Genomic DNA, 25,688 nt, shown 5'->3' with positions numbered 1-25,688 from the left:
TTTCTATGGTAAATGATTTGGGTTTTAGAATTTCACAGCTAGATTTTATGACTTGTTTTGCTTGTCAGTTTAATGGACCGTAATTTATGAAATATGGAAGAAATAGGAGAAAAGTTGGCACGTAAGCTTATGGTAAGAACACAAATTGCATCTGTGTTCAGGAGCAGCAGACCTGTCACTCACAATTTATCTCACTAGTTAAAACTTCCCTGATATACTGATCTGCTTACTTTCTGAGATAGGCCTGGATCAGAAAGTACTGAGATGGCAAGTCAAGTTCAAGTTTTATTTTAGTTTGATGAATCGCTTATTTAGTTTTACTAAGCGAAGTACAAAATTGATAAAAATATAAACATACATTTAGACATACAATTTAAAATTTAGAATAATGGGTTAGACAAATAGACTTACAGACCGACTAGTACACAAGGTAAGAGGGAACGGAACTACAAGTCAGTGTTTTAAAGTACAGAGGAGAACCATATATGGAAAAAAACAATAGGGAGGGAAGATTGCAATCGAAGAAGGAAACCAACATAATTTAAAGATTAAAAGCATCTTTAAAAAGAAAACTTTTAAAAATTACTTTTAAAACAATTCAAGTCGTTTTCCTCTCTTAAATGCTGAGGCATGGTATTCCAAAGCTGCGGTGCCATCACTGAAAACATATCATGTCGTCGTGTTCCAATAAATTTCAAAGCGGAAACTACTATAAGCTTTTGATTAGTAGACCTATGAGGTATATTAGTAGACCTATAAGTTATATATTGATGGTAAAACATCTGCCCCATGGAAATCTGCCTGTGGAGTTTATACTTTTTAACATTTATATGACTGCATTAAATAATCTCAATTTAGCGGCTGAAACAATTTTTACATATGCAGATGATATTGTTGTTCTATTAGAAGTAGATCCAAAACTGAGCAACTTTGAACTAAATGTAAACTCTTGTATTTCCAGACTTCAAATGTGGGCTACCTCTGTTCAAATGAAACTTAATGCAGCCAAGACAAAATTATTATAGTTTGGCCTCTCTCTGTAACTTTGAATTCTGGAGAACCTTTGAAAATTGAATTTTCGTGTAGAGTTTTGGGAATAATATTGGACTCTTCTTTATCATTTCAATGTCAGGTTAATCACCTTTCAAAGAAATGTTTTTTTCATCTTACAAATGTTGAGGAAAGTTACACATCTGTTTCATCAGCAACATTTTACGGTACTGGTGCAAGATATTATCCTAGCACAATTAGATTACTGTAATTCAGTCTTTATAGGCCTGAGTAAGGGGAATCTAAAACAATTATACCTAATCCAAAATACATCAGCAAAGCTAATTTTTGGTAAGAGAAAATTTGATAATCTGTCTCCTCTTTTGAGAAATCTTCACTGGCTCCCTGTCTATCTTAGAGTACAGTTTAAATGGCGCTTCTATTGTTTTTAAAATCTTTCATGGTCTATTTACATCTTTGATTACTCTATCTTTGAATAACCAGATATCTTCTGATTCAAGAAACTCTCAGAAATTTAAACTGTCCATTCCATCTTTAAAAAGAATAAAATCTATTAGTAATATTACTCGATCTTTCTCATCCTCATGCTCGAAGTTAGTTGAGTTTCCATTGATGCCCTCCTCAGCCCATCCTACACAAAATCACTACATATGGAACACAGACCGTGCAAGTCTGTCTAGTACCGGCCTTAGTTCTTTAATCTACAACCTTTGTTTTCTAATTAGAGATCCTCAATGTTTATCCCACGCTCTTTTGAATTCCATCACTGTTTTCCTCTCAACCACTTCCCATGGGAGAGCATTCCAGGCATCTACCACCTTCTCCATAAAAAAGAATTTCCTAACATTACTCCTAAGTCTACCTCCTTGCAACCTCAATTTATGCCCTCTAGTTTTACCATTTTCCTTTCTCTGGAAAAGATTGGGTCCTATATTAATACCTTTCATGTTTTTAAATGTCTGTATCATATCTCCCCTGTCCCTCCTCTCCTTTAGAATGTACATGTTTAGGTCTTCCAATCTCTTCTCATACTTCTTTTTCTTCAAACCCCTTACCATTTTTGTTGCTTTCCTCTGGACCGCTTCAAGTCTTTTTATATCCTTCAGCAGATATGGCCTCCAAAACTGAACACAATACTCAAAGTGTGACCTCACCAATGACCTATATAGGGGTATCAATACCTCCCTTCTGCTGGTTATTCCTCTTTCTTTTTTTTTAAATTATTTATTTATTACTTTTAAATTTTTTTCCAAGAAACCTTTTGTACAGAATATTGAAAATAAGTAAAATAACATATTTTGAACAAAACAGAATCTCAATTAGGCAATAACATTCTTAATCAATACTATTAATCCCATATTATGGATCCAAGAATTCCAGTGAGTGTTAATGAAATTAAGTCTTATTATTAGCAAGAAAAGCAAAACATCTGACTGCAGTAGAGGAGTCTACCTAATTACTCTACTATTGATGTTATTTCATTTACCCCTTCCAGGCATTTCGTAGAGAGGAACCCTGTTAGTTGAGAAGGGTCAAAGAATACATATGTATTGGATCTATATTTAACAATACATTTACAGGGATATCGTGATAAAAAAAAGACCTCCCATCATTGTTACCCCTGGTTTAAGGAGCAGGAATTGTCGTCTACGTTTTTGGGTGTCCTTAGTCACGTCCGGGAACATCTGTATCTTTAGTCCCAAAAATTCTTTATGTCTATTTTTAAAGAACATTTTTAATAACCAATCTCTATCCGGCAATAAAGCCACTGTTAGTATTAATGTAGCAGGTTTTACTATATCTTTCAATGATGTTTCCAGGATTGCAGCAGCGTCCATTTGTAGATTCTGTTTTGGAAAAGGAAAATCTTCTTGTTCTTTCGCTGGTAAATAGAATACTTGTACAAAAGGAGGAAGCATTTCTTCTGAAATATTCAAATTTTCCATAAGATATTTTTTCAACATTTCTTTTGCGGAAATCATTGGAATTTTTGGAAAATTTAATAATCTGAGATTACTAGAGCGGGAATTATTTTCCAAATTTTCAATTTTTCTTCTCAAATTAGTATTATCCCTAATAAGGGTAGTCTGTAATTGCTTCACTCCTAACAAATCTTTTTCAATATTTTCCACCTTATTACTTATTATAACAGTCTCTTGTTTAAAGCTTTTCAGTTCTTCTTTTTGTTCTAATACTGTTTTTTCCAATTCCTTTATCTATGGGAACAATGACTGCCCCAAACTAACGACTAAGTCCCATAAGGAATCCAGGGTAACATTGGTGGGTTTTGCAAAGGAAAAAGTACCTGCATGTATTGGGTGGATTGTCTCAACCTCCAGATTCCTCTCTGCTTCACCTTGTCTTTCCAACTGCTCCATAGCTGTTCCTGCCGCAGGCTCGATGGATTCTGTAGCCTGGCTCAAGGAAGCCTCCTGGGAGAACAAGTCTGCCTCCTCGGCTAGACTGTCTTCTCTAGGTGAGTTGGCTCCCTGCGGCTGTGGAGGCGGGGTCCTTGCATCGGGGCTCAGAGTCACGTCTAGCCCAGGGAGGTTCGCAATGGCTTCACTCACTGCCGGGATCTCCAGTGGGCGATTCCCCAGCGTTACCGTCTCCTGCTGCAGGCGCCTCAGTATTCCATCTATTTTAAGCAGAGGAGAGGTTTCCGGGCACCGTGAGGCTCCACCAGCGCTCTTGCCTCTCCTCTTCGGCATTCAGATGATGCAAGCAAAACTTTGAGGAGAATCACTGAAAGCATCTCCCCACAGTCAGATCATCGCGGCCATCTTGGATCCCGTTATTCCTCTTTCTATACAGCCTAGCATCCTTCTGGCTACAGCCTCTGCCTTATTGTACTGTTTAGCTGCCTTTAGATCCTAAGGTTAGGCTTCTACATCAGCGTGCCTAGCCAATGTAGGCACCTAATTTAATAGGCTTAATTGTCACCAATAATTGGCACTTAACACCTCATAATTGCTGTAAATTGGATTTAATTGAAAGTTAGGCAACTAACTCGAAAAACACAATTCTATACAAAGGTCCCTAGTCCAAAGTGCCTACTTAAAAGTGGGTGTGGTTTGGGCATGTTTTCAGGCATCTGTTGTAGAGTTTGGTGCACACATTTAGGCTAAGAAAATTCTGGCATACATAGAAGTTTGGATACCTAGCAATGCCTAACACAACTTAGACCAGTGATTCCCAACCCTGTCCTGGAGGAACACCAGGCCAATTGGGTTTTCAGGCTAGCCCTCATGAATATGCATGAGAGAGATTTGCATATGATGGAAGTGATAGGCATGCAAATTTGCTTCATGCATATTCATTAGGGCTAGCCTGAAAACCCAATTGGCCTGGTGTTCTTCCAGGACAGGGTTGGGAACCACTGACTTAGACGACACTAAGTTTGATTCTATATAGTGTAAAAACAAGAGAATTTACCCAATGATCTCCACAGACAAATCCAAGAAGAAACAAAAAACAATGTGGAGAAATGTTGCTCCTGAGATGGACTTTATTAACATTAAAACTTGGCAAACCGCATAAAAACCTCTAGGACGCAGTGTGCTGAAAAGCTTTGGACCTAACTTTCATAGAATCACATTAAGTGCTGCACTAGTTGGCACTGAGTTTTTAAGCAACCTATGTAGAATCTGAGACTTAATATATCAAAAGATGAAACACACTTCACACAATCAGTGTTCCAAAAGAACCCACACACTTTTTGAAGGAATTTATCATTTATGTGTTTTTTGTTGGTTGTTTTTATGTTCCTCTTTACTAAAAAGAAAGAAGCAAGAAAAAAAAAAGACCTCAGACACCCCAATCCAAAACTGTGGTGTCTAAATCTCAAATTGTACAAACATACACTTTCGATGGGTTAATGTCACATTGAGAAAAAAAACCCCTCTTGTTATATTTTAATTGACTGATAGTACCTAATTGAATAATTAGGGCCTGATATTCAGCCATTGGCAATCAGTGTTTTGCTGACCGCTGCTGGCATTAAATCCAGAAATTCAGTGCTGGGATATGTTCAGGCTCTGGCATTGAATTTCTGGAGCCAGCTACACCATAGCCATTTAAGTGTGATATTCTGAATTAAACTCTGGAATTTGTTGACAGAGAATGCGGTGAAATCAGCTTAACAGGGTTTAAAAAAGGCTTGGATCACTTCCTAAAAGAGAAGTCCATAGGTCATTATTGTGATGGCTTGGGGAAATCCACTGCTTATTCCTAGAATAAGCAGCATAAAATCTGTTTTACTACTTGGGATCTAGTTGATCTTGGGACCTGGGTTGACCACTATTGGAAACAGGATGCTATGCTTGATGAACCTTCGGTCTTTTCTAGTATGGCAATTCTTATGTTCTTATGAATATTGCACATAATTGGATAAGTGCCAACTCTACCCGGAACGCCCCCAAATAGTCAGTTTTCAGTTCAGTGCAGTCACTGAAAATTAACGGTTAGCCTCGAACAGGTGATTTAACTGGCCATGAGCCATTTCTGGCTGGTTAAATCACTTTGAATATCAACCTCGTAGTTTACATGCAGATCTGGGATCCACACTCAAACTTGGGAAACCTATACAGAATCCAAAGGGTGCACATAGGGCACAGTCTTTCCTGATAAGGTGTGCATACACAGTGGTTTACGCATGCACAGTAGTTTGTGAATGCACTTTGGAAGGAAAGAGTGTGTATTAAGTGCACATAGGCCCTGATTCTATAAAAAATGCCTACAGTTAGCTTCTAGCCAATCTAGGCGCCTAATTTACCCCCCTACTCCCTTTTTACAAAAGCGAGGAAGGTGGCCGGTGCACTGGTGCTCTGAGTGCTCTGCGCTTCTCCTACACTTATAGGAACTCTTACTCTTATTCCCACACATATCGTTTTTCCCTTTTTTTGTTCTCTATCCTATCGAATTTGTACTTCATCCCCTCTTTCCCATTGGTTCTGTCTGTTTGTCTGTATTTAATCTGTGAGTTTGGTTATAATATTTTGGTAAGTCCTTATCTTTGTAATGATTTTATTTCTGTGCATTGCTTAGAAGTCTGATTGAGCAATTTAATCAAATTTTAAATAAAACTTGAAACATGAGCAGCGCAGAGCATTCAGCGCACCGTCCGGTGTTAAAAACCTCTTCCTATTTTTGTAAAAGGGGGGGGGGGGGTTAAATTTTTTTAAACTGGTGCTGATAATTGAAAGCACCAATAAAAAACAATTTTAAAAAAGATTTTAAAAAATGATTTAGCCGGTAGGCCTCTACACCGAGGTGCCTACCTGCAAATAGGCATAGTTTGGGGCAGATTTGGGCTGGACATGGATTGATTTAGGTACCGGTATTTTAGGCAAAGAAAACCCTGGCTTAATATACCAGCACCTATGATTTAGATGCCTACTGGCGCCTAACCCCCCTCTTCTATGGAACCACGCTAGTGTTTTTTATTGTAGAGAGAGCACAGAGAGCCGTGCTGAATGGCCCGCGCTGCTCCCGACGCTCATTGAGTTCCTATGAGCATCTGTAGCAGCGCAGGCCATTCAGCGCGTCTCCCTGCGCTAAAAACTGCTAGCGCAGTTACTTAGAAGAGGGTGTAAGTTGATTTAGGCTACACTAGACACGATTCTACAAATGGCGCCTTTGATTGACATGCTTTTCTAGGCGCCTACTGAATTAGGTGATGTTTATAAAATCTGGCCCATAGTGTTCACTCTTTCAAGGAAGGGTGCACTTCACTGTTACCAGTAGATAACATTCATTGCAAATGACAGTCCATCCCTATTGGATACTCTCCTTAGTGTTTTGCTTCCTCAGACCTTCCCCCCCCCCCCCCCCCGCTACTATCCACTGCTTCACAGTATACCTCAAAATGACCTAATAATAACCATTTCCAATCATAATCTTGCAGCTTAGATGAAAAGAGATTTTATTGTGGGGAAGCTTTCAAATGGCCCGATTTTGATTGCTCTTTTGAGTACTTTCACATATGTAGGCATTCTAACAATTTGGCTGCCTTCCTGTTCTGTACATCTGACAGCAGGGAGCAATATTCAGTTACCGGTGAAGTTGCAATCTTGTCAGCCATGATGTATTCGATGTAAGCAGATCTCCAACAGCAATCAGCTGACTAGTTTGCAGAAGGAAGCCTCTACAGCTTAACTGGCTATGACATAGCTGGCTAGATTGTACCTGCTGTCACTGGTGATAGGAATAGTTGCAGGACTTAATTTAGTGTCAGCCTGTCATAGCATATGCCAAAGTGGTTTAGCGATAGAATGGTTAATAATATGGTATAATATAAAGAAAGCCAATAATCACAGTAACTTATCAAAAGTATTAATGCAAATATGGAAACAGAGCTCAGTAGATAGGATCGGGACAGAGTTCAAGGATCAATTAGAACTCGTACAGGGGAGATACTCGCATATACCCTCCCCTCCCCCCTTTTACAAAACCATAGCATAGTTTTTAGCACCAGCCGCGGCGGTAACAGCTCTGACGTTCATAGAACTCCTATGAGCGTCGGAGCTGTTACCGCCGTGGCCGGTGCTAAAAACTGTGCTATGGTTTTGTAAAAGGGGTTGGGGATAGTTTGAAGAGCAGAGCAGCAGAAAAAGAAACAGAAATGCCAAATGAAAAGGACTGTAAATTTTCTTTATTTGGCAGCCTGACCACAATTATTTATTTAGCCTGACCACATTTATTTATTTATTTATTTATTGGGATTTATTAATCCATATGAAGAGATTCATCCAAGGTGGTGTACAGCAGGTATAATTCAACATAAAACTTTCAATTTTATTAACAGCATAACAGTAGTAAAAATACCAAATATAAACATAAATACAATGAATGAGGTTAAGTCAAAATCAATAAATTGAAACTTAATAATAGGACTTCTATGAAACAGTTAAAAAAATATACTTATTAATAGCACTGAAATTCAAATGAGAGGCATAATACATATTAAAATGGAGATATAATGCTAATTTCACGGAACTTTTAAGTACTCTTTTTAAAGAATTGGATGGTTGGGAGGGGCTTACTTTGAGTTAGGATGGTTGGGAGGGGCTTACTTTGATAGCAGCGGTCAAGATGTTGCTTTTGCCACGGTTGCTGTATTTGTTTATGGCTGTCTCGATTTGTTGGCCAGATTCTTTTTTCCGCCGCCTTAATTGAAAGGTTTTTGCCTTTATTTGGAATAAACGTCCTCCGAGGGTGCGGCGGACTTTTCTTTATCAGTCTTAATTTTCTGGTGGGATGGGGGTCCCCTATTTTTTGGCTGCACGGTTGCAGGAAATTGCCGCCTGGTGTTCTTATTTGGACCGCCCTTGGATTTGAATTGTTCAGTATAGTTTACCTACTATTTCCTTAAGGAAATTGCCTTGGGCCCCCATGGGTATTTTACGGTGCTGTATTTCTGATCCTAATCCATATTTGCACAGCACTTTACGGACTTGGTATCAGGTTTGGCGACAATTGTTCCCAAATCGGCTATTTTTTCGTCAGACTCCTATATGCTTGACTCCAGGGTTTTCCCCAGGTGGAGCAGAACCTTTTCGCAAGCTTTGGACTCATACGGGGGATTAGATGGTGGTAAATTCACATTGTGTTTTTTTCTGTGCAGATATTTGGTGATTAGCTGTTTGGTTTGGTGTGTTGTAAATTGGCTACTTTTCAGTTGTTTAATTTTGAAAAATCTTAATAAAAATATATTATAAAATGGAGACACAATTCAGAACATTCAAATAAACATACATATGACGCTAATGCTTTGTTGTTTGGGCTGAAAACTTTACAGCGGCCCCTTGTAGAGGATTCTAGTTTGATAGCACATTTACATGGAAGACACAACTGTTGGACCTGAGATATAGCGCTGTGTATGCCTTTCAGTGCTATAGAAATAGTAGTAGTAGAGATCTCAGTCCTAAAAATTGTTTTCATCTTTTGGAGAAGTACAAGCAACATCTGGAAAGACTTAAATTATATAACTCAAAAATTTTACATCTCTACTGTGAAAACATAATCTCAGAATCCAGTTTCTGTCCAGTTCAAGAACAAAGCTTACTATTAAAGGTGCTGGTACTGATGTTTAGTCTTCTCCCATAACAACACAAATGACATTTAATTAATCAAATGAAACATCTATCCCAGGAGCAATATCTTGATTTGTAGGTTGTCTAACAAATAGATGGTAAGTAATAGGCTTTTGGAAAAAGGTGGACATGATTGCTTAGGAATTTTTAGATTTCAAAAAAGTAATGTTTAAGAATTAATAATGGTGCAACCGAGTGGAGCTTAGGAAAATTTATAAATCTCAATGTTTTTCGTCATATAGAATTTAACAGATTTTCCATCTTAGGTTGCATAGGGAGAGGTATGGCTAGTAGGAAAAATGAGGTACTGATTCCCCTGTATAAGACTTTGATGAGACCTCATTTAGAATATTGTGTACAATTCTGGAGGCCGCACCTTCAAAAAGATATAAAAAGGATGGAGTCGGTCCAGAAGAAGGCTACTAAAATGGTGTGTGATCTTCATCATAAGGCAAATAGGGACAGACTTAAAGATCTCAATCTGTATACTTAGGAGGAAATGCGGGAGAAGGGAGATATGATAGACATGTTTAAATACCTACGTAATGTAAATGCGCATGAGTCGAGTCTCTTTCATTTGAAAGGAAACTGCAATGAGAGGGCATAGTATGAAGTTAAGAGATGATAGGCTCCGGAGTAATATAAGGAAATACTATTTTACAGAAAGGGTGGTAGATGCGTGGAACAGTCTCCCGGAAGAGGTGGTGGAGATGGTGATTGTGTCTGAATTCAAGAGGGCCTGGGATTGGCACGTGGGATCTCTCAGAGAGAGAAAGAGATAATGGTTACTGCGGATGGGCAGACTAGATGGGTCATTTGGTCTTTTTCTGTCATCAAGTTTAAGCTCGGATGTTTTTGCTTTAAGGTACTATTCGGTTTAGCCCCTAAATATATAACTGACCTCTTCTCTTTTTCAACCAGTAGACATAAGAGAAGCTCACACTTGAATTTTGTTTCTCCACCGGTTAGAGGATGTAAATTTAAAAGACATCAGCAACATCTTTTATCATATCAGGCTGCATTATGGGGTAAAGATCTGGAACAATTACTTATGCTTACTAATACTTATGGGGAATTTAGGAGAACACCTATAAACATATCTGTTCCTGAAGTACTTAGGTAGCTGATTTGTATAATCTTTCCCACAATAACTGATCTCTAGAGCTGTTAGTCACTAGTTTTCAACTTTGTTAGTTCTATTCAATTTGAAGCATTTTTAATCATTGTAAACTGCATAGAACTTCACAGTCCTGCGGTATATAAACTGTTGTTATTATTATTATCATGTTTCTATGCATTACAATTTTTTTGAATCAACTTTCACATTATCCAGATCTTTTTCCATCTCAGTAACTTTCTGTTGAACAACATTTAAAGAAGCTTGAAATGATTGAAACAGATGCCAATAATTCTAATTTGTTGGAAATCAACTTATCTAACTTTTATAGGACTTCCCATACTACATCTAGTGTAATCAAACTTGCTTTAGTAAGAAATGTAAGTTTTTAAAGCTCAACCCAAAACTGCATTGTATTCAGATGTGTAATAGAGAATGGCACGGTGGCGGTTTACCCGCCCGCGGGGCGGTGAATGGGTCTTGTCCCCGCAGTGAGGCATGAAGGATCGCGCGGTCCCGGCAGCTCACACCGGCCTGCCCAATCGATTCTAGTGTTTAGCCAGCTCTCTCCCTTCTCCTCACCTTAGTTTGTAGATTTTCTTTTTCGGCGACCTGCATGCTATCAGAGAGCCACGCACCCGCCGCTGCTCAGTTTCGATCTTCTGCTCTGACGCAACCGGAAACAGGAAGTTGCAGCAGAGCAGAAGATTGAACACTGAGCAGCCGCGCGTGTGCGGCTCTTTGGGAAAGCGTGCAAGTCGCTGAAAAAGAAAGCCTGCAAACTAAGGTGAGGAGAAGGGAGAGAGCTGGCTAATCACTACGATCGATTGGGCAGGCGGGTGGGGGCTGCGAGGACCGTGCGATCACCCGTGTTCCCGGCTCAAACTGTAAGGAGGGAGTGAAAGGGAAAAGGATTCTGGGCCAAGGGGATGAAAACGGAAAAAGGATGCAGCGGGGACGGTGACGGGGCGGTGAATGGGATGGCAGTGGCGGTGACGGGGCGGTGAAAGGGATGGCGGTGACGGTGACGGGGCGGTGAACGAAACGGCGGTGATGGGGCGGTGCAGAGGATGGTGGGCCGGTGACGGGGCGGTGACGGGGACAGATTTTTTCCCCGTGTCATTCTCTAATGTGTAACTTACAGATCCTCAGGAATCCTCTGTCTTATCTACTTGACAAAGCTAGTTCCATAGATGCCAAAGCACCAATTCTTAGCACATTTTCAGAGGTGGGGGCAAGACCTATAGAAACTGTGCCTAATGCCTCTCCGGGTATCAGCGTGTTTCCCTGCATCTCTATCGTTGACTCTGGATTCACAGACCCTGTTTCCTGATCTGCAGGCTAAGGACTCCTTTTATCAAGCTGCGGTAGGCGGTTAACGCGCGGAATACCGCACGTTCAACCGCCTGCTGCGCTAGTCACTAACGCCTCCATTGACGAGGCGTTAGTTTTTTTGTGTGCCATGGGGGTTAGCGCGTGATGAAATGTCCGACGCGCTAACCCCATAGCGCACCTTGATAAAAGGAGCCCTAAGTGTAGTATCAGAATTAGACTGAGGAAGATAATACTTCAAAGATAAAACACAATACAGATACATGTATATAGACTATATAAGTTGAATAGGCCAAACTCCTTAGGACAGGGGTGCCCACACTTTTTTGACTCGTGAGCTACTTTTAAAATGACCAAGTCAAAATGATCTACCAACAATAAAATTTTAAAAAAACACAATGCACACTGTACGCATAGAATTGTTAATTATCATTCCTATTTCGGGGTTTTTTCAAAGAGGTCAAAGCAGATGACTCTATGCACTGTCACCTCAGTAACAACCATACAAAAATAGACAAATACCCACCCCCTCCCTTTTTACTAAACCACAATAGCAGTTTTTAGCGCAGGGAGCTGCGCTGAATGCCCAGCGTTGCTCTTGACGCTCATAGGTTCCCTGCGCTAAAAACCACTAATGCGGTTTAGTAAAAGGGGACCATATTGTAAAATATAGACAGCAGATATAAATTCAGACACATTTTGATCACTAAATTTAAAATAAAATCATTTTTCCTGCCTTGTCTGGTGATTTCATGAGTCTCTGGTTGCACTTTCTTCTTCTGACTGTGCATCCAATCTTTCTTTCAGCCTGTATGCTTCCTCTCCTCCACACCTCATTCCCTCCCCCAACTTTTTCTTCCTCTCTCCCTGACCTTTCTTTCTTTCTCTCTTCATGCCCCCTTTCTTTTTTTCTGTTTCTCTTCTTTCCTTCTGTCTCCCTGCCTGCCCCCTTTCTTTCTTTCTCCCTGCCCTTCCCCAAGCCACTGCCACTGCCATCGGGGAACAGGACCCAAACCGCCACCAATGGATAACAGGCCCCAAAGCCGGTGCTGATGCTGCCCCATGCTCTCCCTGCTTCGGGCCGACCAGCATTCATCTCCCCGACGTCAATTCTGCCATCGGACAGGAAGTTCCGCCCAGCCAGGCAGCGATTGGCTGGCCCGAACTTCCTCTCCGACGGCAGAATTTACGTCGGGGAGAGGAAGACTGATCGGCCCGATAGATCGCCAAGGCAAAGTGAGGCCTGGGTGATCGATTCACTTTGCCTTGGCGAGCTACCCGTCAATCGCGATCGACCTATTGGGCACCCCTGCCTTAGGAGGTATGTAAATATTGTGTGCTTAGCTGCAATAGTAAATGTAATATTAGATGTGAAGATAGGTAGGACAATTGATTTGGTATGAACATATACACATAAGTAGACGATCGATGTGCCGGTAACATAAGTAAGATGATTGATTGATTTATGCCATATTTATATTGGTACTAGCTGATGCCCCGGCGTTGCACGGGTATTTAATTATAGCAATAACACTGTAAATGGATTCAAATAAAGATACTTTATAGTGGTGAATGAAATTATTTTTTTACAGCTTTATAAAAAGTACAATATTCAAATTATAATGTGAAATATTTGACAAAATGAATACAATACAACTAACGCAAAACTTGATTATAAACAACATTTTTAGTTTCACCTCCAGGAGCAAGAACATATAAATTCTTGGGTGAACCCACCCTTGAGCAAGCAACATAGAGTTGTCCAGGGGAAAAACAGGGGGATCTTAAATCCACTCCACAGTATGTAATAGTCTGTCCCTGTGATTTGTTGATTGTGATAGAGAATGCAAGTCTCACTGGAATTTGCAATCTCTTAAACTGAAAAGGAAGATCTGTTGGAATAAGTGGCATCCAAAAGTTTCAGTATTGATTTAAACAACTCAATATGTGGAAACTCAGGTTGAAAAGAAACTCCATGCAGTTTTTTCCCGGTTCAGAATGGAACCTGTGTTCCTAGTTCAGCATATGTGAGTACTCATGTAATGTAATTACATTATGAACTGGGGTGCATGAAGGAAACAGTTACAAACACAGTTAGAACATACAAACTCTATATGTATGGTGTCCGTGGTAGAATAGAAACGATGTCCCTAGTGGTTATAGTGTCATAGAAAGTGTTTTATAGTTGGAATTACTGTGAGAATGGCAGCTTTTTACATTTTTTCCATTGACATGAATGGGTGAAATCTGATTTTCTGTTTGTAGCTCCGCCCACGTGTGCAGGTGGGCCGCGAGACCCCCAGAACATATCACCCCAGGTAGTGAGGGATCTGCATACCAAGTTTCGTTCAAATCGGTCAAGCCGTTTTTGCGTGATCGCGGCACATACACACACACATACATACACACATACATACCTCCGATTTTATATATATAGATTAATAACTCTGTATTGTAACATTGCTACAGAAGCTCCTGTAACTCTGTATAGAGCCCATGTATTGTAACACCTCGCAGAAGCTCTTTGTAACTCTGTATTATAACACTTCCACAGAAGCTCATATATAGCACCTTTTACAGAAGCTCATGCCAACCGCTCTGAATTGACATCCCAGTCATTAGTAGAAGTATAGAAGCTCACACTGAACAATAAACAATTAGACAGGAGAGTTGATTATCCTTTCCCTGCTACCCTCTGGAGCAACACACTCAAATTAGAATATTCCTTGCTCAGTATGAAGCAGTCCATCATGCCCACTATGGTTATAGCTGGCTGCATTTTGAGGTGTGAGTCTTGCCTCTCTGTATTCCCATGTATTTCTATGTCTTTTTTTTCCTTCAACTTGGATTACCATGACAACGATAACATTTTAGAACTTGATATCTTAAAGAATCACACAGCAAATAATTGCCTAACTAGTGGCATTTTTAAAAGATGTGGGGTGGGAATATTTTATGATTTTTTTTTGCTTAAGAATAATTGTTGGATATAAGGGAGGGGGAATATTTGATGAGAGTTAGAATTTGATGATATATTAAGTAACTAGTGTTACAATAACGGGTGCTAAAAAGCAGCCCCCTTTCCCTCTCCCCCTCCAGTTCCTCCCTGACTGTCTCTCCGTGGCCCCCCTTCTGTCTCCCCCCCAAGCAAAGCTGTCTGCCTCCCAGCACACCCCTCCCCCAAAGCAGCCCCCTTTCCTTCTCCCCCTCCAGTTCCTCCTTGACTATCTCTCCGTGGCCCCTCTTCTGTCTTCCCCTCCCAAGCAAAGCTGTCTGCCTCCCAGCACACCCGTCCCCCAAAGCAGCCCCCTTTCCCTCCCATCCCGTGGTGTGGCCAGCTCCCTTAGTCCCTTGCCGCCCCCTTCCCACGGTCCCGACAAACGTCCTTACTCCAGCAGGGGCCGCAGCACTGTAAAGACGCTGCTTCGCGGCCTTCTACTGGCCTGATTTGCTCTGCCGTGTCGGGCAGAGCAAATCAGGGCAGTAGCAGGCCGCGAAGCAGCGTGTTTAGAATGCTGCGGCCCCTGCTGGAGTAAGGACGTTTGACAGGACCGCGAGGCGGGAAGAGAAGAGGAGCGGTGGCAAGAGACTAAGGGAGCTGAAGGTAGGTCGAATGGGAGGCTGAACGGGGATTCGGGTGTGGCGGGGAGAGGAGCGAAGATGCCGACGACGAAAACTGTTCCGCGATCGGGTCCTGTTTGGTCTGCTACTGACTGGAGGAGCTGAAGAGCAGGGAGTCCCGTGTACAGATTCTCTGCCGGCCAGAGAGAGAGAGATTTGCGCGCATTCGCACTCCTACCAGCGGTGCCCTACATCTCACGGAAAATGGACGCACGCAGGTGGGAGTGCGCATGCGTCCATAAGGCTTAGGGTTTTATTATATTAGATGTTAAAGTATAAAATGATTGTATTTTATGTTACATTTATTATGTTTTAAAAATGAATAAAGTTTAAAAAAAAGATGTCTTCTAAAATACTTGCATCCCTTGATGCTAAGAACCAGAATAAAGCACTTTGCTAGCACGGATGGGGTAAAGGCCAAAAAATACAAAATTTTTAAGGGAGAAAAGGACACTAGCATAATTACAGATTCCTTGCTCAAATTCTCTATGTAGGGGTAAATTCTGCCTTGGGGATCCTACTCCAGACAGCAGGTTGTAAACAAAATCAAAAATCTGAACAGTAAACACTTTTTTTGTGCGAAAAGGAAACTTTCTTGGAATACTCCTTTGGGTCCTCTTTCCTGCCTTCAAAGAATAACAGAGACACATTAAAATGATAATAGAATGTCAAACAGCAGGTCAGTCTAGCTAGATCTACTCCACTGAGGCATATATAACTGCTTTACAGTACTGCACACAATAAACAGAAAAGAAATACCTTTATAAAAGTATTTTACTTCCACTGTACTCAGGTTTGTAAGAGTAGATGTTTTACTCCTTGGGATCTGCCAAGTATTTGTGACCTGGATTGCCCACTGCTAGAACAAGATACTTGGCTTGATGGTAGAGAATGACACAGGGACAAATTTTTATCCATAGGAACTTAATTTCTCCTTCCTGTCCCCGCAAGTTGTGTCACTGTCGCCGCCCTGTCCCATTCCTGTAAGCTTTGCCTTAACCGCACAAGCCTCAAACATTTATGATTTTAAAGTGTTTGAGGCTTGTGCAGGTGGGGACAGAGCTTGCAGGAATGGGGCAGGGACAGGAAAAGAACTTGACGGAATGGGAAAATGAGTTCCCATAGAGACGGGGAAAAATGTGTCCCCCATGTCATTGTCTACTTGATGGAATTTTGCTCTGTCCCACTATGGCAGTTCTTATGCTTGTCTGTTGTAGCATTGAGTCCCAGGCCATGGCTGCACCCAGCAACATTCTTGAAGCTGCCAGGCAGGGGCCATCACTTAGGAAATGCACATTCTTATAGGAATTGGGGATAGGGAGCCAGAAAAGTTTCATTTGGTGTCTTTTGCATGTTAATTTTGGGAGTTTTCATTTTATGGGGGGGGGGGGGCTATTTGTTGAAACAGAGCAGTGTCCGAATGCACATTCTCTGCAAATAGTGTTCTCTTTCCTGATAGTGTGTGCGTGTACATTAAGGCCCTGATTCTGTATAGGACGCCCAGGAGAGGTATTCTATACAGAATCGGTCCTACACTAAACCCCGATTCTGTAACCGGCGTCCATGGTATAGACGCCGGTTAGAGAATTGGATTAAATTAGACGCGGCCGCTATACTTATGGCAGCAAGGGATCTCCCTGCTGCAATAAGTATAGTGGCCGCAGTCGCGGCCGCCTGTCCCATCGCCGATAGGAGGATGCCCAGTCCTCCTGTTGGAACCCCCCTGGAACCCCCCTCCCCCCCAAACTGGTAATCGCGGGCAGGAGGATGCCCAGTCCTCCTGCCGGAAAGCCCGACAACCCCCCCCCAAACTAACCTTTACATGTTGGTCGGCTGGACGGGTCTTGCTGCCGTCCAGCCGACGGGCCCGCCTTGTGGAAATGAGATGGGCCCGCCCCTTCCCGGCCCATCCCCGCTAAATCTAAGGCCTGATTGGCCCAGGCTTTATTCTGTACTCTTAATCATTGACTGCTCAGTGACATCTTTCCCTAATTGTACACTGTAATTCGCTGATTGTACAGCTCTCTTCACTGTGAACCGCCTAGATGTTGCAAGATTATGACAGTATAGAAAAAATAAAGTTATTATTATTATTATTATATTTCATCTCATACACTAGTATTCTATAAAAGAAAGTAGGTGCCTTCTTTCCTTTATACTATAGGTGCCGCATAAGCACCATTTAGGAGAAGAAAGTGCACCTTGACCAGAGGCTGAGTAAAGGCTCTGAGAGTTGGAGGCAGATGAAGGGAATTTGAAAATGGAACCTTATGTTTGTATTATTTTCTGATCCTGCCCAAATACATTCTTGGGAGCCCCTTCTGTTAATCTGACTGAAAGTATTATAGAAGCCTAGGCATATTTTTGGTTGATTGAGTTAAGAACATTTTCAAACAGTGCACACTGGCTAAGCTCTTTGGAACAGGTGCCCTGGACCAGGACGTAGAAAACAGAGTTCAGGTTGTTGAGCTAGACTGGAGGTGGGCTGAATTCTGGTAGACTGGGTTTTAAGGCACCACCTTTCAGTCACTATAGCACAGTATTAAGAAAAATACACTCTCCAGAAATGCTTTTAAATTTATGAATTTTTACTAAAAGAACTGCAACTGTCAAACAAAGAAGTGAGATAAGTCACAATGCTTCTCTTTTCTGTTGGTGTTCCACTTGCCATATTCCCGAGGTAGGTAATATGGCAAGAAATCCTCAGTAGTTAAATATTTACAAGAGTCTAACTGGTTCTTACTGCTCCAACCCCATTTCATCTGGCAGGGCAGTCCAGGACTGAAGCTTGTCTGCACTCTCACCAGGCAAATGTCCCACTGGGCTTTTCAAATGACTCGGGACCAGACCTCCCTGTCTGTCCTCCTCACAGGAGTACAGTTCCCTTCATCTGCCTCCAACTCTCAGAGCCTTTACTCAGCCTCTGGTCAAGGTGCACTTTCTTCTCCTCAGCCAACTCTTGTAGTGCCAATCTGTGATAACCCCCCTTCTTTTCATGGGCCCTGAGGGGGGTTTGGCCAACCAAAGACTATATGCTCAGTAATACAGATGATTTTATCCTATCCAAACCCCACACCTTGCATAAGAACACTGTCAATCACATTTTCATAACTGTATCAATTTTCTTAATTCCACCCACCTAAGGCAGCTCACCAGCTCCCATCATCATAGCGACTTCCAGGAGAACCTCCTACCTCCTGCTCTGCAGTAAAGGTACTACAGAGGTTTTCTCCTAAGCAATCGGTGTGTGTCACATAAGCATCTAAATGGTGCTTATGCGGCACCTATAGTATAAAGGAAAGAAGGCACCTACTTTCTTTTATAGAATACTAGTGTATGAGATGAAATATAATAATAATAATAATAATAACTTTATTTTTTCTATACTGCCATAATCTTGCAACATCTAGGCGGTTCACAGTGAAGAGAGCTGTACAATCAGCGAATTACAGTGTACAATTAGGGAAAGATGTCACTGAGCAGTCAATGATTAAGAGTACAGAATAGTAAGAATTATAATATTTGTATGTTACAATATAATATTAACGTTACAGTGAAGGGGGCTGGATAGCCAGCAAATTTCAGAATTATATGTACCTATAATTTAGGAAGGAGCTTTACTCTAGCTATATAGGTAGTATAAGTGCTTGTGCCTATAGGCAAGATATATGTAAAACATAGTACTCTGTAAGTTATGAACACAAATGTGAGTCCCAGCCATGCTCCGCCTAAATTCTACCTACCTTTCAAACATTCATTATGTAAAACATGCATTTAGTTCTAGAATAGCAATTAGGCAGAATTTTGGCATTTAGGCCCTTCAGCTCTGATTCTATAAACAGTGCCTACCTTCTAGGTGTTCTTGAGCACCATTCCCAATCATCCACTGGGTGCCGTTCATAGAATCACACCCAGCAGTGCCTAAGCAGTCTTAGGCACCAGTAGGCGTTGAAACCCTTGGGCACACTACTTTTTTGCCAGGGTTTTCTTGGCACCTAAGTCAAACCATATCCAAAATCCGACTATAACCACACCTACTTTCTGGTAGGCACTTCAGAGTTCACACCTATCTCGAAGTGGTAGGTGCCTACCAGATAATAGATTTTTTAATGGCACTTTCAATTAACTGTGCTGATTAAGCCTAATTGAAAAATTAAGTTAGGCACCTAGATCAGCTAGATGCGCCAGTCTAGTTGCCTACCTTCAGGTGTCGTTTATAGAATCTGGCCTATGTGTACATACACACACATATATGCCATTATTCTAATCATTTACAAGCATATTCTGAACGTAGACATTAGCACCCATCTCAAGCTTTTGATGATCCTTACAGGAGTAGGGATACAACAAATAACATTGAATTGGAAAAATTGTTCTAGACTAAATTACAGCTTCTGGTGGAACTCAGTGTGTCATCTGTACAAAATGGAACGTTTACTTGCAATACAAAATGGTCATTTTAATAGATTTAAAGATGTGTGGAGGCCAATAATAAATTATCATAATGATTAATGTTAATTTATTATTCTTCTTCCTTATATGATAATTGAAAGAATGGGGGGGGGGGGGATGGGGGATGGGTGGGTTATGATAATTTAATATATATGTGCATAATTTAATTGATTAATATACATAGGAATTATATTATTCATGTATAGATATGAGATGGGGGTGGGATATAAATCTTTTAGTTATATATTGTTATGGAATTATTAAGTGATAATGTAATATGTTGTGTTCATATTTTAATGTACACTTGATGTATATGTTAAAATGAATAAAGATTTGGAAAAAAAGAATCACCTCCCATATATCACCTAAAGCAGTGGTCTCAAACTGAAACCCTTTGCAGGGCCATATTTTGGATTTGTAGGTACTTGGAGGGCCTCAGAAAAAATAGTTAATGTCTTATTAAAGAAATGACAATTTTGCGTGAGGTAAAACTCTTTATAGTTTAAAATCTTTCTTTTTGGCTAAGTCTTAATAATAATATTGTAATTTATAGCCAAAGAGACATATGATCAAGAAACTGTTTTATTTTACTTTTGTGATTATGATAAACATACCGAGGGCCTCAAAATAGTACCTGGCAGGCTGCATGTGGCCCCCAGGCCACAAGTTTGAGACCACTGACCTAAAGTATCTTGACACAGGAGCAGCCCCCAAGCTCAATCACAGAAATAACATGTTGGAGACCTCAGAACCTATTTGATTAGTATGTTTCATGTATTCTCTAATAGATCAGTATGGTTTTATTCTCTGATTTCTTTCATCCAGAATTAGAATTCTCTATACTTCATGTGGCATCTCAGCAACCAAATGAACAGTACATGCTGATGCTTGCAGTCGTAGTCTGTTCCTGCAGCCTCCCCATCTGTTAAAGCAAATGTTTTTAAGCTTTCGGGGATATTTAAGCTCACATGCTAATGACATATTCTACACTTGCAGCTTGAGATTCCTCAGCTACTAAAAACAGCATCTGCCACCTGATACCTCATTGTGTGTCATCCCTACAGACAGTAGCTAGGGAAGTAACATAACTTGAGCTATCTCACCTTCACTTTAGGAACACATTCTGGTTTAAAAAAAAAGAGAAAGCACATCAGTTGGAAAAGTCCTTTAAACAGATATTTATTAAGGAACTACACTTAAAATCAACAGTAGCCCGACACAGCCTTGATTTGCTCCCTCCAGGGGCTGCATCGGGGCTATAAGAACTGTTAATAAATATATATATATATATATTTTTTAATCCAATGTTAGTATAAAATCATAAGAACTCAAAATGTGCAAAGGTTAAAACCATTAAATAAATAAATAGATAATAAATACATAAATAAATAAATAAAGTTAATAGCATCAAAAGTCAAATATGAACATAGAACACAGAACATAGAAATAGACGGCAGATAAGGGCCACGGCCCATCTAGTCTGCCCACCCTAATGTCCCTCCCCTACCTTTGCCCTGTGAATAGATCCCATGTGCCGATCCCATTTGGCCTTAAAATCAGGCATGCTGCTGACCTCAATCACCTGTAGTGGAAGACTATTCCAGCGATCAACCACTCTTTCAGTGAAAAAGAATTTCCTGGTGTCACCTCGTAGTTTCCCGCCCCTGATTTTCCACGGATGCCCTCTTGTTGTCGTGGGACCCTTGAAAAAGAAGATATCTTCCTCCGCCTCGATGCGGCCCGTAAGATACTTGAACGTCTCGATCATGTCTCCCCTCTCTCTGCGCTCCTCGAGCGAGTATAGCTGTAATTTGTCAAGCCGTTCTTCGTATGGAAGATCCTTGAGTCCCGAGACCATCCGGGTGGCCATTCTCTGCACCGACTCCAGTCTCAGAACATCCTTGCGATAATGCGGCCTCCAGAATTGCACACAGTATTCCAGGTGGGGCCTCACCATGGATCTATACAATGGCATAATGACTTCCGCCTTACGACTGACGAAACCCCTTCGTATGCAGCCCATGATTTGTCTTGCCTTGGACGAAGCCTGTTCCACCTGATTGGCAGACTTCATGTCCTCACTGACGATTACCCCCAAGTCTCGTTCTGCTACCGTTTTTGCTAGGATCTCGCCATTAAGGGTAAAAGACTTGCATGGATTTTGGCTGCCCAGGTGCATAACTTTGCATTTTTTGGCATTGAAGTTGAGTTGCCATGTCCTAGACCATCGCTCCAGTAGGAGTAGGTCGTGCATCATGTTGTCGGGCATTGAATCTTCGTCTGTTGTGCATTTGCCCACTACATTACTTAGTTTGGCGTCATCGGCGAATAATGTTATTTTACCTCGAAGCCCTTCTGCCAAGTCTCTTATAAAGATGTTGAATAGGATTGGGCCCAAGACTGAGCCCTGTGGCACTCCACTGATCACCTCCGTCATTTCGGAGGGGGTGCCGTTCACCACCACCCTTTGAAGCCTACCTCCAAGCCAGTTCCCAACCCATTGCGTCAATGTGTCGCCTAATCCTATAGAACTCATCTTGCTCAGCAACCTGCGGTGTGGTACACTATCGAATGCTTTGCTAAAGTCCAGGTACACGATGTCCAGGGACAACCATACAACTTCATAAACACCATTTGAAAGGGCAAGCATTGTTAAACTTAAAATGCCTTCCGTGTCTAAACAAAAGGTGCAGGCATCATGCCTCCGGAGGTGCCTACCAGTGCCTAACACAACTATAGAAGTAGCTAATACCAGAAGTGGTGTTAGGCGCTGTAAAGCACCTACGTAGGTGTGATTCATGGCAAAGACGCTGGAAATGTAGGCTTTGAAAACCATGGCCTACATTTCCAGTACCTATCATTCTCTAAACAGCACCATTGCATGATTGACATGCAATTGGCGGCCGCTTTATAGGCAGCTGCTGATATTGGCGCCATTTAGATAAACTGGGCCTAAGTTAGTATTCTATAACAGCAAATCTGTGTTCCTAATCCATTATAAAATACTAATGTAAATCATCAATTAGGTGTCTAAATTTAGGCACCATCTCATACGCTTGCTCTGTGGCAGGTGTCAATGTGAGCGCCTGACATTATTCAATAAATAGTTAGAACACCCATGACCTGCCTAATCCCTTGTAGTGTAAATGCCCCTTTTGCAGTTACATGTTACAACACTTAGATGCCATATTATAGAATAGCACCTAAGTACACTTACCCTCCTCTTCTACAAAGCCACGTTAGCGGCTGCCGCGCAGGCAACAGCCCCGAAGCCCTTTAAATCTCTATGGTCTTCGGGGCCATTACCACATGGCAGCCGCTAGCGTGGCTTTGTAGAAGAAGGCACCTAACTGTTGTTTCAACCCATTTTGGCACTTAACTTCCACTTGAGCACCAAACATTAGGCACCTAATTCACATCTAACGTTTGATGCACCATGTAGAATTAAGGAGACAATACACAAAATTGCACATAAAAATCTTAGGGGAGAGTCCCTCCTTCATATCTAGAAAAATATTTGCTAAAGTAACTCTTTTGCTCTAATCCAGGGGTGTCCAATGTCGGTCCTCGAGGGCCGCAATCCAGTCGGGTTTTCAGGATTTCCTCAATGAATATGCATTGAAAGCAGTGCATGCACATAGATCTCATGCATATTCATTGGGGAAATCCTGAAAACCCGACTGGATTGCGGCCCTCGAGGACCGACATTGGACACCCCTGCTCTAATCTATCCTCACTTGCCATTTTTTGTGATGTTTTTAGTTGCTTTTGTTTTTACTATTTCTTTCTTAACATTTTATTAACGCTCTCTAGAACAAAGTCATGTGCTGATTCATCAGTGTCCCTTCTTTCTCCTTTTCCCTTCTTTAAAATTTCATCTATTCCAGTTCTGGTGGTGCCAACCTTGATGCCAGTTTCTTAGATTGCAATCAGCGCTCCCCTGAGATTTAAACAGAGCCAAAACAGTGGTAAGATTGGTTTCTAGATGTATCCTTACTCTGTGCATAAGTAGGCATATCCACACTAGCATGTCAATAGGCAATCAAGTGGCACTGTTTGTAATGCAGGGGATTACATCCACAAGTGCCTATGGGTCACTGACCCAGCACTGCTGTACTGAAGTAGTTTAGATTGCTATCCATTAAGGCTTGTTTTTCAGTGCTGCTGATGACCGAGTACAATAAATGGCGGCTGAAAATATTTGCCTTACTGAAGTGGTGTTCTGTGATGCCAGTAAAATGTGAGAATCTTTCACCATCATCAAAACAATGCTAATTCACTAAATTCTCACGCAATTAAATTCAACAAATATAATTATCTATAGCTACATATGATATTATGGGGATAATTTTATACACTAATCGGGTGCTTACGATCCTCCCAGAACTTTAAGGTCTGCCTCGCAACATATTCTCAGTGTCCCCTTACTTAAAATAATTGGCACTCATCGTGCTACCATCTTTTCGGTTACTGCTCCCTCAATTTGGAACTCTCTCCCACTTTAGATTAGAGCAGAACAAAACTTGGATAAATTCAAGAGAAAATGTTTTCTTTTTAAAGATGCCTACGACTGAGTTGGCCTTTCTTTTATTCCTGAAACCAATCCCCACCTTTTCATATCCCATTGTTTATATCCTTTTGTGTTTCTTTACTTATAAATTGTAGTTCTCCCTTTTTTCCTCTTGTTTACAATGCCCTTTCCCAATCAAGTCTGTCTGTTATACAAAGATTTTGTCTATTATCTGTGGTTTGTTCCCTCATCTATATTTATAGCTTTTAATTGTACAATGCTTCGAATGCAATGATAAGTGTTTAATCAAAATTTTAATTAACTATGAAACTATGTCTAGATTACCGTAACCCTCTCTTTTACTAAACTGCGATAGCAGTTATTAGTGCAGAGAGCCATGCTGAATACTCTGCGCTTCTCCCGATGCTCATAGGAACTCTATGAGCATCAGGAGCAGCGTGGAGCATTCAGTGCAACTTCTGGGTTAATAACCGCTATCGTGGTTTAGTAAAAGGGTGTGTGTGTGGGAGGGGGGTAAGTGAGTAGAAAGGCACCTATTTTGGCGCTATTTTATAAAAATACATGGAAGTTTACATGACTTTATAAAATACTAGTGCAAATCCAGTAGCAAGACTGTCTCCATTCGAGGCATTAGATATTAATTTGCCAGCTCAAGAGTGTGTATAAAGGTTAGCCCATTCTTTAAATATATATAATGCAACTCCAACGAATCCGAAAGAAGAAACAAAGCAAACCAGGTCTTCAAATGAACCACATTTTATTGGCAACCAATATAATATATAAGAAGTCATCTAAACTGAGATTCCTTTGCTTCCTCCTCCCCTATGTGAGCCACTAGAAAACAAGCCACACACGTAGCGGAGGAGGAAGCAAAGGAATCTCAATAGCAGCACACGTTCTATGATTTGACATTATCATTTTGGGCATTGGCTCATCTTAAAAAACACTGTCTTATCACCTGTACTCCTGATGCAGGCATAATTGCCCATGTCGAGTCCAATGCATGTTTAGATGACTTCTTATATATTATATTGGCTGCCAGTAAAGTGTGGTTCGTTTGAAGACCTGAATTATTCTGCTTCTTCTTTCGGACTCAGGATTTTTGCAGAGTAGACATTCTGTTGTTTGGTACAATGCGACTCCATCATACTCTGCCCAAACTCCACCTCCTATGCATGCCTACTGTAAACTACAGTACATTTAAGCTTGTACCAACTGAACTTTTAGGCATGATCTAATTTTATAAGAGCTAAGTTGTGTGCCTAAACATAAATGGCGTATGAAATTACAGCCCAATTCTGTATATGGTGGCTAGAAAATCAGCACTGACTAGTGCAGTGCTAAGCATCAAAACATGGTGTATTTATGTTCACGTTTTCTTGGCCTAAATGTACCTACGCTGTACAAACTTTGGTACATAAGTAAAAAAATGGTGCATAACTTGAAAGAACACCCACAATCCGCCCCTAACACACACCCCTTTTCAGATTCATGCACTCGATCTGACACATAACATTTTGGGCAGTGCGCC

General features: G+C 41.0%; 1 protein-coding gene across 2 annotated transcripts in view; it reads left to right on the top strand.

Annotated features, from left to right (window-relative positions):
• The window catches only part of LOC117363922 (putative N-acetylated-alpha-linked acidic dipeptidase), a 294,479-nt gene that overhangs the window by 207,964 nt on the left and 60,827 nt on the right, over positions 1-25,688 (top strand). The gene's annotated exons all lie outside the window — the stretch shown is intronic.

The sequence above is a fragment of the Geotrypetes seraphini genome, chromosome 7 (genome assembly GCF_902459505.1).
Source record: "Geotrypetes seraphini chromosome 7, aGeoSer1.1, whole genome shotgun sequence".
NCBI lineage: Eukaryota > Metazoa > Chordata > Amphibia > Gymnophiona > Dermophiidae > Geotrypetes > Geotrypetes seraphini.
Note: the sequence above shows the minus strand (reverse complement) of the source record. Positions and strands in the feature narration are given on the sequence as shown.